Source organism: Bidens hawaiensis, unplaced genomic scaffold (assembly GCF_021521415.1).
Source record: "Bidens hawaiensis isolate Kalapana, Puna unplaced genomic scaffold, B.hawaiensis_p1.1 tig00002355_1, whole genome shotgun sequence".
Taxonomy (NCBI): Eukaryota; Viridiplantae; Streptophyta; class Magnoliopsida; order Asterales; family Asteraceae; genus Bidens; species Bidens hawaiensis.
Window position 1 is genome coordinate 432750 of NW_027491128.1, and position 16991 is coordinate 449740.

A 16991-nucleotide genomic window follows, 5' to 3' on the forward strand; every position below is an offset into this window, starting at 1 on the left:
ATATGGACAAGTGTTGCATTAGGATTGGGAATAGGTTTAGGATCTTCATACACAACTTCACAAGTATCAGATTCATCTGATTCATAACCACTGTCAATTGGGCTTTTCACATATGGAATTATGCTTTTGCACTCTTGAACCACATAATCCCTTTCTACTGTTTAAATTCTCACATCTGTTTCTTTTGACACTTGAACTTCACTCCTTAGTTTACATAGAAAACCATAAGGTTCAAATGCATTGTTAGTGCACGGTTTTGGGTTCTCGAGTCTTTGTATTTATCTTTAACGTATTTGACATTTTTGTTTAATGTAATAAAATATTATTGTTTAAGTTAGTTCGTTATATATAAGGTCTAGTTCGCTAAGGATGTTTAGCGAACTAAATTAACTTAAGATCTCCCTGATTCATTAAGGATGTTTAACGAATCAGGAGATGATTAGTTAGTTATTTAAATGTTTATGAATGTAACGAAGTAGTGTCTAGTTCGCTAGGGGATGTTAGCGAACTAGACCTATCTTCTATATATAGGTGAACACTGTTCACGTTTAATTTAAGTTTTGGATATAATTATCGAACCTCTGCGCAAACTCTCTCTCAATTCTTCATACTGATATTATTAATATACAATCAATACATAGTAATATATATATATATATATTTATATATATATAACGTATTAATGATAGATCGATAGCAATCATGAACTAGATCCTAATATTGATTAACTTATTTACGATTCAGATCTACGATCTGGATTAAGTTAGAATAATCAACGAGATCAAACAAGTGGTATCAGAGCTTTCGGTGCTCTTTTGCTATTGATTTTGTGTGTTGATTCGTTATTATAGACAATTAATTGTTATTTTATGATAATTTTTATAATCCGGTTTGATTTTGATCGATTTGAGGATAATTGATTGAATTATGGAAGGATTGGACTGGATTTGAGGTGGTTAAGGTATTGGTGAGGTATTGTGAATTGGAATTGTGTTGTGAATTGTGTTCAGATTGATATTGGTGTGGATCTGGTGTTAGACGAAACAGGGGATTAGTATTGGTATAATTGGATTCATGAGATGTGTTAATTGGTTACGAGGATTGGCGATTTGCTTTCGTGTGTTGATAAAGAGTAATTTGGTAGTTGATTTGTGTTATTTGGTTGAGAATTGAACGTGTATTACGAATCTGGGTTTCTGGGTTTGTGTTCTTCATTTCCAGATTTATGGAAATTTTCGTTGAAGATTTGAAGATTTGAATACGGGATTGATGTGTTACCATATTTCACACAGTTTGCTATAAGTTCTAGTTGATTCGTTATCCATTCGCTATGAACTATAGTTGATTCGTGTATTCAGTTCGTTAATCTATCTGATTCGTGTTCACAAATTCATGAGACACGTGGTCATCTTGGAATTTGTGTTATAACAACCCATGCCACGTGGCATTAGGTGTCAGAGTTTGTTACAAACGGTTGTAACTACCTGATTCGCTATAGGTTGATTCGCTATTAACTGTAGCCTGTTCGTTATCTATTTCGTTACAAGAAACCTTTTAGTTCGCCAAGCTTGCACTTCGTGATTAGATTAGTCAATTCGTTAGTGTTGACTGATTAGTTGACTGATTTGTTGACCATCTGTTTCGTGGTCTGAGTTGATTCGTTAATCATTTCTTGCTCGTTAACATTAATCCTTATTTAGTTAAGGTTTGATTCGTTAATTATTGTTCACAGTTCGCTATAACTGTTTACATTTCGTTACATTGATTACAGATTCGTTACCTAAGTTTGGTTTTAATCCTTAAAGTTTCAAACTTTACAAAAATGGCTGGTATGTATGCACTAGCTTCTCAAAATATGTTGATGCAACAAATGTTACAACTTGATACCGAGATAGGTTCACATTCGAAATGTCCAAGGTTGATGAAATTTAGTGATTTTGCTAAATGGGAACCCTATTTTCGTGCTCATATGGATTCTGTTCACCCTAATTGCTCTTATTACCTAGATGAGGTATATATGGCACCAATGATTGATGATGACACTACTGGTTTTACTCCCAAAGCTATTTCTCAATATTCACAAGAAGAGAAGAAAGCGTTAGAGATCGAGATAAAGGCTTATTCTACTCTAACCATGGCTTTACCTGTCACACCCCGACTAGGTAGTTGCGGAAGCGTAATACGGGAATGTAACAGATAACACTGGTATCAACAACATTGTTTATAAAGAAAATTCAACAGCTAATTTACATCATATTACATAGGTAGGTACTATGTTTACAAACTAGGTGAAAAACACATAACCGGTTGCGAGCTTCTTAAACAGTATTATATCAGCGTCTATTCACAGCTATTCAACTTGTCTTTCTAACACCAAGCACGTAAGCAAATCATTCCACTTTTGCTTTACCTGAAAAGCATGTTAAAACGGGTCAACTACGTCTAGTTGGTGAGTTTCAAGTTTCACGAGTATCAATGAAATCAGTTCACGAGTTTGTAAAGTTTACAGTGTGAATGTATGTATGTCTGTGTATGATGCATTATACTAAGCCACAAGTGAAACCGAAACGAGCTATACTGCATGGCCTCTCCTGCCCATGCACTCCTGTTGGCATTTAACAGCCAATTCGCCCCATGTATGTACTATGTCTAACACCACATAGCAGTATGTAAATATATAATGACAATGTGCAACTGGTTTTTACATATGTTCCGGCTTACCCCACCGGCTCTGTCACAGTTGGGTTTGTCAAACCGATAGTACTATCCACACGTCACCGGCACGAAGTTAATCACTTGTGTTTGTGGGGACTTGTCAAGTGTTAGTACTTAGATAATCCACATCATCACACGTTTTCAAGTATATCAGTATATGTAAACATGCTTTTCACCCCAAAAGTTCGTAAAACAGTTTAGAAAGTGGGGGTCGTGAAACTCACCTTATTGTAGTTCGCACAAAAATTACGTGTCAGATAGTCAGATGTCTCGTTTATAGCCTGATTCCTATAAACGGTATCGTATCGTTAATACTAGTACAGTGTTCAAGCTAAGTCGGGCTGTATAGATAATCTGGGTATAGCTGTTAAGCCCAGAACATGACCATAGTCTTAGATTGTGACGTTGTATACTATGAAAAGTTTAAAACTGGATTTGGCTCAGTTTCACCGTTTTCCGAGCCTAGCTCAGTTGATTGTTTATACGTTTCGGGATTAGGTAAGATCATATAAAACTTAAGTAAATTTATTGATTGATAAAATGATTTGATTTATAAAAGAATTTTAAGGTTTCGGTGTCTGGTTTGACCGCAGGGTTCGTTTCCGTTTTCACACGGGTTTGATTATACAAAACGCGTACAATCCACCCGAATTGTCCGGAATTCTCGTAAAAAGTTCGTTTTTATCAATATCATTCAAAAATATGATATTTGACCACTTTTGACATTTTGACATACCAGTCAGTCCGTTAAACACAAAACTGCCGGTTTCGTTAAAACAATTATAATTTAAATCTTTAATAAATCATAACTAAATATGTAATTACATATAAATTATGTAAATTTTTGTAAAAATACATTAAGACATGGAGAATTTTATAAAAATATTTCCAGTAATTTTATGATTATTTATTTATTTATAAAAATTCATTTAATAGGTTATAATCATGTAATAAATGGCCCGTTTATATCAAACGACCTCCGAAAAATCCCATAATTTTTACCAATGGTCTCAATGTGACTACATAACCCCTGCAAAATTTCCAGAACCTAACTCTTTTGACCAAATGCCTTTTTATGCGTTTTTCGGCTGTTAAAACTCGGTTCAACCATGGCTGCACAAACCATACTTAGACATTTCCAATGATTCCCAAACTTTACCAGTGATCTTACCATCCCATATCAAACTCCAAAACCAAGTTTCATAATTTTTCAATATGTTTTGCTATTTTTCCCAAATAAACGCCCATAAACGGGAATAAATTCACCAAATATTCTCCGTTTATCGAAAAATTACCAAATTTGAACAGGGACTCATTTATATGATCCCTAATGTCCCTGCAAATTTTCACAAGCTAACAAAAAGCACGTCACAACCTAATACTAAACAACCCCTAAACGAGTATTACGGGTTTACCTTGTCGGTTTTCGATGAATTTTGCTAGCTTAAACGACTTTCCGGGTCTCGGGTTGCAAACTCAGTATATCTACATATCATATAACATCAAACCAAGCATAAATCATCCATGTAACAGCCTTGATAATTAGGGTTTCGGTTTTGGGTTCAAACCGAACTTTCTAACCGTAAAAACGTTGTATTCATGTTCTAATCCGTGTTTTTGACCAAAAAAGTATATGTTCCAGGTTTGTAAACATGTTTAACATCAAAACATAATTTTACTTGATTTTTAGGGCTTTTGGATGGTTAAACATGTTTAACACTAATCAAAACATGTTTATATGATAATCATATGGATCAAACTTTGTTAAAACTTGTTAAAATTGAATCATACCTTAGGGTTTTTGAAAGGGAGTTAAGAGAACAGGGGCTGGAGCTGCTGGACTTCAAAGTTTTATGAGCTAAAATGAATGACAAAGCTTGTGTAGTAAGCTTTATAAAAGAAAAAAAAAACATGTGGGTGATATGGCTTGTCCGATCGGAATGTTCAATGGGACCTTAATGGGCTGTTTTAGCCCATTAATTTATATATACCAGCCCAAACATGAAAAGCCCATTTTAAGTTTAGTTCGGGTTCGGTTTTTCGCAAGAAAATTAATTCGGGTATGAGAAATAACGTAAAAACGAGTGTTTTTCAGCTTATTCTTGTAAAATAAGAAAACGTAGTGACTCGTTGTAAAATTCCAAAATATTTTCACGGATGGCTTAGAACATGTCATATAAGTGTTTTATAAATCTTTTTCGGCTTAACGGATGCTACAATGCTTGTTTTGATATTAACGATTGCGTTTAAGCTTATAGCGTATCGATAAACGAAACCTTTTTCGTTTAAAGAGTTTTAAACGTACCGAGGCCTAAATATCAATATGTTAGCCTCTATAACATATATATAACTCGTATATGACCCCTCAGTATGTATACGGGTCATAATTAGTATCGGTCGGTTACTCGTTTAAGCACTACGAATTAACCGATTTATCGTTTACTTGTTACGTAATGAATATAGTGTACCTCGTTTTATCATGAATGTCACATTCTCCCCCCGTTAAGAAATTTCGTCCTCGAAATTTAATGTGTCATCGGTTTTCTAGGGAACAGGTGTGGGTATTTCTTTCGGAATTCGTCCTTTCGTTCCCAAGTATATTCGGGTCCTTGTTTTGAATTCCACCGAACTTTTACTAATGAAATTTTGTTGTGTCGTAACTGTTTGGTTTTCCCGTCTACAATTTCTACCGGTTCCTCTACGAAGTTGAGTTTTTCGTTGATCTGAACATCTTCCAGTGGTACTATTGTCGTTTCATCAGTCAAACACTTTTTCAGATTCGATACACGAAACACGTCGTGAATAGTGCTCAGTTCTAAGGGTAGTTTTAATCGGTAAGCTACGGGACCAATTTTTGCGACAATCTCAAAAGGTCCGATGTATCTCGGGGCTAGTTTACCAGTCTTTCCAAATCTTATAACACCCTTCCATGGCGATACTTTTAAGAATACCTTATCACCTATTTCAAAAGATAACGGTTTCCTGCGAACATCAGCATAACTCTTTTGTCGGTCACAGGCAGCTTTTAATTTTTGTTTAACCTGGTGAATCTTATCGGTGGTTTCCTGAATTAAATCGGATCTTGAAATTTGAGTATCACCCACTTCTGTCCAACATAATGGTGATCTACATTTTCGCCCGTATAGAGCTTCATAAGGTGCGGCTTGTATACTACTGTGATAACTGTTATTGTAAGAGAATTCAATGAGCGGGAGGTGTTGATCCCAATTCCCTTTGAAGTCCAGTACACAAGCATGAAGTAAATCTTCTAAGGTTTGGATGGTTCGTTCAGATTGACCATCGGTTTGGGGATGGTAAGCTGTACTTAGGTCGATTCGGGTTCCCAAGGCTTCTTGTACTGCTTGCCAGAAATGTGAGGTAAAGTGACTGTCTCGATCGGAAATAATCGAAAGAGGTACTCCGTGTCGAGATACTATTTCATCAATGTAAATTTGAGCAAGTTTTTCGGTGGTGTAGTTGTTACGGATGGGAATAAAGTGTGCGGATTTGGTTAATCGGTCCACAATTACCCAAATTGCGTTGTGTCCTCGAGAAGTTTTAGGAAGGTGTGTCACAAAGTCCATGGTAATTTGTTCCCATTTCCATTGTGGGATTTCGGGTTGTTGTAACATTCCCGAAGGTTTTTGATATTCCGCCTTTACCCTTGCACATGTTGCACATTTACTTACATACACGGCTATATCCTTTTTCATACCAGGCCACCAGTAAAATTCTTTAACATCCTTATACATCTTATCAGCACCTGGATGAATAGAATATTTGGATTTGTGTGCTTCATCAAGAATCAGCTTTCGGAGTTTATGAAGTGTTGGAATCCAGACCCGGTTTTTGTAATAATATACTTCATCGGTTTTCTTCTCAAAATTCCTTTCATTTCCATGTAGTTCTTCTTTTTCTAGCTGATCTGTCTTCAAGGCCTCATCTTGTGCAACGCGAACTTGTTCGGTTAGGCTACTTTGAACAATCATTCCGAGTGCTCGTACCCGTAATGGTCTGATTCTGTCTTTTCGGCTTAAAGCATCAGCTACTACATTGGCCTTACCCGGGTGGTATTTAATCTCACAATCGTAATCATTTAACAGTTCTACCCATCTTCTTTGTCTCATGTTTAGCTCTTTCTGATCAAATATGTGTTGTAAGCTTTTGTGATCAGTATAGATGGTACATTTAGTGCCATACAAGTAATGTCTCCAAATCTTCAATGCAAAGATAACTGCTCCCAATTCCAAATCATGGGTCGTATAATTCTTTTCATGTACTTTTAATTGTCGGGAAGCATATGCTATTACTTTCTTTCTTTGCATCAGTACGCATCCTAAACCTTTACGAGATGCGTCACAATATACCACCAATTCATCAGTTCCATCTGGAAGGCTTAATATTGGAGCCTCACATAACTTCTGTTTTAACGTTTGGAAGGCCATTTCTTGTTCTTCTCCCCATTCATATGCTCGGTCTTTTTGAGTTAGGAGGGTTAGAGGTTGTGCAATACTTGAAAAGTTTTCAATGAATCTTCTATAATACCCGGCTAGTCCTAAGAATTGACGAATTTCTCTTGGTGACTTAGGCACTTGCCAATTCTTAATAGCCTCAATTTTACTTGGGTCTACTTGGATTCCTTGATGGTTCACAATGTGTCCTAAAAACTGTACTTCTTGCAGCCAAAACTCACATTTGGACAACTTTGCGTATAACTTCTCTTGCCTCAATAATTTTAAGATTTCCCGCAAATGTTGTTCGTGTTCCTCCTTACTTCTCGAGTATATCAAAATGTCATCGATAAACACTATCACGAACTTGTCAAGGTAAGGTTTGCAAACTCGGTTCATGAGATCCATAAACACTGCAGGTGCATTTGTCAATCCAAACGGCATAACCAAAAATTCATAGTGACCATACCGAGTTCGGAAAGCTGTTTTTGGTACGTCTTCTTCCTGAATTCTTACTTGATGGTAACCAGATCTAAGATCAATTTTTGAAAAATACTTCGCACCTTGGAGCTGATCAAACAAGTCATCAATTCGAGGTAAGGGGTATCTATTCTTTATAGTCACTTTATTAAATTCCCGGTAATCAATACACATTCGAAAACTCCCATCTTTCTTCTTTACAAACAACACTGGTGCTCCCCACGGTGAGTAACTAGGGCGAATAAAACCTCTGTCCAGTAATTCTTGTAACTGGTTGGACAGTTCTTGCATTTCAGAAGGCGCAAGTCTATAAGGTGCCTTAGCAATGGGTGCTGCTCCCGGTATCAGGTCAATACGGAATTCAACCTGTCGGGTCGGTGGTAAACCGGGCAACTCATCGGGGAATACATCTGAATACTCGTGTACCACTGGGATATCTTCCATTCGTTTTTCCTCGGGTTCCTTAACTGTTACACTCGCCAAGTATAAAGTACAACCTTGGCGTAAATATCTCAATGCCTTAAGTTGAGATATGAGAGGCAGTACCGTACCAGATTTCTCACCTTGAACAATCATAGCTTCATTATTCGAAAGAGGTATCCTAACGGTCTTATCCTTACAGACAATTTCAGCTTTATACTTAGATAGCCAGTCCATACCGACTATAATATCGAAACTTCCCAATTCTACTGGAAGTAAATCAATAAGAAATGGGTGGTCGTTTAGGATAAGGGAACAGTTTCGGGCTATTCGGTTAACAAGTATAGACTTACCGTTAGCGAGTTCTATAGTATATGGTTTTGTTAGTTCACTAACTGGCATATTTTCTAAAGGTAAGAAATTAACAGATACGAAACTTCTATCGGCGCCCGTATCAAACAAAACTGAAGCATACTGACCCGAAACTAAGAATGTACCTGTCACCACATTCGGATCATCACGCGCTTCACCCGGTCCTAATACAAACGCGCGTCCCTTAGCTGCGTTGGAGGTTGATGCTTGTGCTTGGTTCTGCCTTCTCACTGCACCCGGGTTCAAATTGGGGCAGTATCTCCGAAAGTGTTCCGTACTGCCACATTCATAGCAGGCACGGAGGTTCGTGGTAGGTGGGGTTTGTTGGTTAAGTTGTGGGCGAGTTGGTTGAGGTCGAGGGAGTTGAGTTGATTGCAGTGGACGGTTAACAGTGTTGGTGGGGGTTCTACAGTTGGGGGCATAGTGTCCCGTTCTTCCACACTTTTGACAAACGATCGGTTTGCAATCACCCACATGATGAAAGTTACATCTTCTGCACTTCGGTAACGTCCCTTTATAGGTCTCTTGTTTTACATTAGAACTGGTCATGGCATAACTTCGGGTATTCGGACGAGCCCGCTTGTTTTGAGGGTTTCCTTGCATTCTTGTCCCATAATCAGTTCGTTTTAAACTTGTTGTTTCACCTGGCATCCTTATCACTCCACTTCTTATCAGATCAAAAGTAACGACACCCGTTTGAGATACAGCACTTTCTAATGTCGGGTGGGCAACTGAATTCACTATACTTCTCACAGCAGGAGTCAGTCCCCAGATATAACGTTCAATTCGTTTTGCTTCCGGTGTAACCAACCACGGAACTAAGCGGGACAGTTCGTTAAAATGATTCGTGTATCCCACGTGATCCGCTCCTTTCATTTCCAGATTCCATAACTCGTGTTCCAACCTCTGAATCTCACTTTTAGGACAAAAATGCTCTAACATGAGGGTTTTTAATTCAGTCCATGACATACGATTAATAGCATCTTGTCCCCTTATTTGGACTACTGTGTTCCACCACATCAGCGCTTGGTCTAGAAACATACTGGTAGCAAATTTGACCACGCGGTTCGGTGGACACTCACTGATATTAATTACTGATTCGGTCTTTTCTATCCATTTGACCAGTCCGCTAGGTCCTTCAATACCCTTAAACTCAATCGGTTTACATGATGTAAATTGTTTGTATGAGTACTCCTGACGCGAGGGTTCTCGGTTATTATTATTGTTAGTTGTGTTAACAACCGGTACAGGGTTTGGGATATTATCAGGGTGCACAACAGGTTCTGGGTTCCCAGTGACATTCATAGTTGGGAGAGTGTTATTATTATTTATGACATTATCAGTATTCACCGGGGTAGTAACACCCGGGGCTACGTTAGTGTCCGGCGGAGGTGTATTAACAGTGGCCGTGGTGGTGCTCGTAGGTTGATTAACAGTATTGTTAGCACGTATGCCTGCAGTGACTTGTGTTACAATTGTTGGTATCACTGCTTGTAGTTGACGAGCAATCATTGCAGCCACTTCCGCCTCGGACAAAGGGTTTGCTTTCTTCGGGGCCATTCTATAGAATAATCAATTATATAATAATCAATATTGTTTCACTATGATCAACACAACTTTACGATATTACACTTTCACAACACATAACTATGCCAAAGAAAACACGTTTGTATTAATTATAATCATTACTGTACATATGCATCCAAAATTAGCGCATAGGCTTAACCTGGTATAGGCCAGCGCTTGTATATGCGTATCAAAATTTGTCACCAAGTGACATGTAGACTTAACCCGATAAGGGCCAGTGCTTGAAATAGTACTAAACCTCAAACAACTCCCAAGTCAGCCCAACACGTTGTAACAAAATGCTGCCTGGGATATCAAAAGACTATATACATAAGACTAGACTATTATGTCCTATCCATTCTTTGCAACATGGAGCCACAACCAAACAACAGCAACCACTAGGGCCGCATTAACCGTTAAGCATACCCCCAGTAGTATCATCGCTCGATCCTGACGCCCGTGGCTGTGAGCACTGGATCTTTGCACAATTCTGATTTCTTGCTGCATGTATCGCATGTGATCTTGCATATCATATCTATGCAGGTTTAGGTTATTTATAGAGTGTGAGTGGTCTAAAAGCTGATCAGTCGCTAAACCAAACCATGCTGAATCAGAATAACGAGGTGGCTCGGGTACCGGGGCGGGTAAACCCCAAGTAGGAATAGGTATCTCTGTTACCCGGACACGCGATGTTTCTCCCCTATGGTACGTAGATCGAGGTGGGAAAGAGGTGTGCTCAGGTGGACGCACTGAAATACGAGCGGTCTGACGGTTTCTAATAGTGGGTGGGGGTACTGGTGTATGCTGTACAGGTGGAGTAGGGGATCTGGGTGCTCTAACAGGTGAACGATAGGCACTAGTAGCTCCCTGTTCTACTACATTCCTAGGGGATTCCCTAGGGGGGTAGGTGTCACAACGATAACCCGATAAGTCGGGTTGGTTTGGGGGTACCTCATAAGGAATTACCGCGTCTGCACCTTCTTGTATCTCCTCTGGTTCTTCCTCCGGATCCTCCTCTTCCTCCTCAGGCCTTGTTGGTAGAGTGTTAGGTACACGATCAGTGGATCTTGACATATTCCTGCACAATGGTTAGTGATAAGAATAATATCCTTCTATATTAATTATAGTAAAATACGTGCAGGTATTTATACACATAGGCACAAATAATCGTTTATATACACAAATATTCATCTATTATTATATTTTATACACATATGTTGCTGTTTTTACCTATTCGATTGTTTATCGACTTCTTCTCGAATTTCCTCGTACAAACAAGTCCGTTATTACGTTCCGGACCATAATAACCCACTTGTCCATTCGTGTTCATCACAAGAATCATTCGTGTATATTATTTAATATTATTTTATTCCCAGAGTTAATCGAGCCTACGGTTATCTTAGGGTATCCTAAGGGACATCCTAACTCTTTATAACCAATGGCTCTGATACCAACTTCTGTCACACCCCGACTAGGTAGTTGCGGAAGCGTAATACGGGAATGTAACAGATAACACTGGTATCAACAACATTGTTTATAAAGAAAATTCAACAGCTAATTTACATCATATTACATGGGTAGGTACTATGTTTACAAACTAGGTGAAAAACACATAACCGGTTGCGAGCTTCTTAAACAGTATTATATCAGCGTCTATTCACAGCTATTCAACTTGTCTTTCTAACACCAAGCACGTAAGCAAATCATTCCACTTTTGCTTTACCTGAAAAGCATGTTAAAACGGGTCAACTACGTCTAGTTGGTGAGTTTCAAGTTTCACGAGTATCAATGAAATCAGTTCACGAGTTTGTAAAGTTTACAGTGTGAATGTATGTATGTCTGTGTATGATGCATTATACTAAGCCACAAGTGAAACCGAAACGAGCTATACTGCATGGCCTCTCCTGCCCATGCACTCCTGTTGGCATTTAACAGCCAATTCGCCCCATGTATGTACTATGTCTAACACCACATAGCAGTATGTAAATATATAATGACAATGTGCAACTGGTTTTTACATATGTTCCGGCTTACCCCACCGGCTCTGTCACAGTTGGGTTTGTCAAACCGATAGTACTATCCACACGTCACCGGCACGAAGTTAATCACTTGTGTTTGTGGGGACTTGTCAAGTGTTAGTACTTAGATAATCCACATCATCACACGTTTTCAAGTATATCAGTATATGTAAACATGCTTTTCACCCCAAAAGTTCGTAAAACAGTTTAGAAAGTGGGGGTCGTGAAACTCACCTTATTGTAGTTCGCACAGAAATTACGTGTCAGATAGTCAGATGTCTCGTTTATAGCCTGATTCCTATAAACGGTATCGTATCGTTAATACTAGTACAGTGTTCAAGCTAAGTCGGGCTGTATAGATAATCTGGGTATAGCTGTTAAGCCCAGAACATGACCATAGTCTTAGATTGTGACGTTGTATACTATGAAAAGTTTAAAACTGGATTTGGCTCAGTTTCACCGTTTTCCGAGCCTAGCTCAGTTGATTGTTTATACGTTTCGGGATTAGGTAAGATCATATAAAACTTAAGTAAATTTATTGATTGATAAAATGATTTGATTTATAAAAGAATTTTAAGGTTTCGGTGTCTGGTTTGACCGCAGGGTTCGTTTCCGTTTTCACACGGGTTTGATTATACAAAACGCGTACAATCCACCCGAATTGTCCGGAATTCTCGTAAAAAGTTCGTTTTTATCAATATCATTCAAAAATATGATATTTGACCACTTTTGACATTTTGACATACCAGTCAGTCCGTTAAACACAAAACTGCCGGTTTCGTTAAAACAATTATAATTTAAATCTTTAATAAATCATAACTAAATATGTAATTACATATAAATTATGTAAATTTTTGTAAAAATACATTAAGACATGGAGAATTTTATAAAAATATTTCCAGTAATTTTATGATTATTTATTTATTTATAAAAATTCATTTAATAGGTTATAATCATGTAATAAATGGCCCGTTTATATCAAACGACCTCCGAAAAATCCCATAATTTTTACCAATGGTCTCAATGTGACTACATAACCCCTGCAAAATTTCCAGAACCTAACTCTTTTGACCAAATGCCTTTTTGTGCGTTTTTCGGCTGTTAAAACTCGGTTCAACCATGGCTGCACAAACCATACTTAGACATTTCCAATGATTCCCAAACTTTACCAGTGATCTTACCATCCCATATCAAACTCCAAAACCAAGTTTCATAATTTTTCAATATGTTTTGCTATTTTTCCCAAATAAACGCCCATAAACGGGAATAAATTCACCAAATATTCTCCGTTTATCGAAAAATTACTAAATTTGAACAGGGACTCATTTATATGATCCCTAATGTCCCTGCAAATTTTCACAAGCTAACAAAAACTACGTCACAACCTAATACTAAACAGCCCCTAAACGAGTATTACGGGTTTACCTTGTCGGTTTTCGATGAATTTTGCTAGCTTAAACGACTTTCCGGGTCTCGGGTTGCAAACTCAGTATATCTACATATCATATAACATCAAACCAAGCATAAATCATCCATGTAACAGCCTTGATAATTAGGGTTTCGGTTTTGGGTTCAAACCGAACTTTCTAACCGTAAAAACGTTGTATTCATGTTCTAATCCGTGTTTTTGACCAAAAAAGTATATGTTCCAGGTTTGTAAACATGTTTAACATCAAAACATAATTTTACTTGATTTTTAGGGCTTTTGGATGGTTAAACATGTTTAACACTAATCAAAACATGTTTATATGATAATCATATGGATCAAACTTTGTTAAAACTTGTTAAAATTGAATCATACCTTAGGGTTTTTGAAAGGGAGTTAAGAGAACAGGGGCTGGAGCTGCTGGACTTCAAAGTTTTATGAGCTAAAATGAATGACAAAGCTTGTGTAGTAAGCTTTATAAAAGAAAAAAAAAACATGTGGGTGATATGGCTTGTCCGATCGGAATGTTCAATGGGACCTTAATGGGCTGTTTTAGCCCATTAATTTATATATACCAGCCCAAACATGAAAAGCCCATTTTAAGTTTAGTTCGGGTTCGGTTTTTCGCAAGAAAATTAATTCGGGTATGAGAAATAACGTAAAAACGAGTGTTTTTCAGCTTATTCTTGTAAAATAAGAAAAACGTACTGACTCGTTGTAAAATTCCAAAATATTTTCACGGATGGCTTAGAACATGTCATATAAGTGTTTTATAAATCTTTTTCGGCTTAACGGATGCTACAATGCTTGTTTTGATATTAACGATTGCGTTTAAGCTTATAGCGTATCGATAAACGAAACCTTTTTCGTTTAAAGAGTTTTAAACGTACCGAGGCCTAAATATCAATATGTTAGCCTCTATAACATATATATAACTCGTATATGACCCCTCAGTATGTATACGGGTCATAATTAGTATCGGTCGGTTACTCGTTTAAGCACTACGAATTAACCGATTTATCGTTTACTTGTTACGTAATGAATATAGTGTACCTCGTTTTATCATGAATGTCACATTACCCGAAAATATCTTTCATCAAGTGGGTAGCATAAAGAGATGTGCTTCTTTGTTTCAACATCTTTGTATGAGAAGTATGGGAAATACAGCTGAAAGTAAGAAAGTGATGCTTAAGTTTCAATTTCGGAACTTTAATTTGTTGAAAGGATAAACAGTTGGAGAAATGAATACAAGGTTCTATCACTTAATCGCTGAGATGGACAAAATGAAACTGGAAATTTCTGAGACTGATAAAATTGACACTATTAAGAGTGTGCTACCTAGTTCCTACTCAACATTTCTAATGGTTTTGAAAGAGATTGATTATTTCTTAAATGACGACTTGACTGCTATGGAATTCTTACAAAAGATTGAGGCAAGAGAAAACGATCTTAAATGTTAGAAATCTTCCAAGGAAAGTAAAGATCCTGCTTTCTATGGTGGTAGTATGCCTCTAAGTTCAACTATCTCTCCAATAACTGCATTTCTTACCCAAGCTGCAAGTGAAAAAGAATCAACTATCTTTAATTGTCCAAAACCATGTTTTTACACTGGTGGTAATTCTGGATCATCTGGTGATTCTGGAAGTTCTACTACTACTAATCCATATGCTTCATCACCTAGTGTCAATATGAAGGAAGCAGAACAAAATTTTTCTTTTCTAACAACCTTTATGTCTTCATATGAAAACTTGGTTAGTAGTAAGATTGCCACAAGTGATCTAACTGATGAGGATTATGATCAGATTGATCCAGATGATCTGGAAATCATGGATTTAAAGTGGAACATGGCTATGATCATCCGTAAAGTAAAAAGGTTCATGCAGAGGACTGGAAAAGATCTTCCGGCCTTAAACAAGAAATTGGGATTTGACAAGTTGAAAGTGAAGTGCTATAATTGTCAAGAATTTGGACATTTTGTAAAGGAGTGTGACAAACCGAAGAAAGAGTATTCTGGTCCTCGTGGTCAACATCAAAATTCTTCTACACCACGAGGTAGTGATGCTGAAAAGAAACCATCTACTTCTGGGTCACATGCAATGTTAGCTGATGGAAATGATTGGTCATAACGACTGCTGTGTAATGATACTCAAGCTAATTTGGCTATGTTTGGGCTAACAAAAGATTTTCAAGATGCAAGTGGAGGTGAGATGTCTTCTGACAACGATTCTGGATCTAATTCTGATGACTCTTGTGACAAGCCTCCAACGGTGTTTTCTTGCATGGCTAAGATCAATGAGGTTAGTCATTCTATCTTTGCTACTTCATCTGTTAAAGTATCATGTGTTGATTGTAATTCTAACAAACCTAAGTTAGAAGCTTTGAAAACTCATAATGATAATCTAGTAAGAGAAATTGCTTCTCTGAAGGATACTTATCGACAATCTCTTGAATCTCAAATGCAATCTCGAGAAAAGATTGAAGCATTGTCGACAAGTAACCACAATCTCAATGCTGAGTTATCTTTGAAAATGACAATTAATGACCAAAAGTTTCAAGAAATCTTGAAACATCAATCAAAGATAACCGAGCTTGAGAATGAGGTTCTTGAGTTGAAGAACAAACTGAGTAAATTTAGAAATTCTTCTTTTCTATTGAATGAAATTATTGAAGTGTCTGGAAAATAAAAGGATTCAAAGAAAGGCATCGGTTTTGTTGAAATTCCGCCACCTTTTCACAATGATTATAAAATTAATCCATTTGCTAGAAAAGAAAAGGATTTGATTGAAAAAGAATATGTGATTTCTGAAAAATCCAAACCGATTAAAACAGAAACTGTTAAAACCCAAGTTGCTCCTAAAAAACCTCATGTTCAAAGCAACAAAGTTTTTGTTGAGAATGTTGACAAAGTGATTATCGAGGACGTGTTTGAACCTGAGATAATACATAAGAATAAGAACATCCCAAGTTCTAATCATATTCTTTGCGAGCCTCAAGAATTTGAGGAAGCGGTGTATGGTTCATTCAAGTCTCATGTGAAAAAGGAAGAAACTGTGAAACCTAAACCAATGAAGGCAAAGAAGTCAGATAAACCTAAGATTTCTGATGAGGATTTAATGCGTTTTATTAATCTTCCTAGTTCTAAGCCATCATCTGTTAGAGTTTTCAAGTTGAAAGGAATTGACACAATGTTTACTGAGAAAGACATTCCAATTAGTATCATTAGACCAGAACTGATTGAGAGTGTATTTCGCAATGTAACATCACAGGTTCAAGAACTTGAACGTTTGTACGCTCAAGCAAAAACATCAGTTTCTTCTGATCCATTGACTAAAGCTAAGAAAGTTTTAACACATGCTAAAAAGATTAAATTTGTAAAGTCAACTGGAACAGATACTTTGAAAAGTTTTTCAAATTTTTCAAACTTAAAATTTTAATTGAAAAAGAAATCTGAGTTATCTGATGAGTTTGCTAAGAGCATGACCAAAAATGGTAGCCATCATCAATCTTCTGCATCATTTGTTCTGACTAATTCTCAACATCATC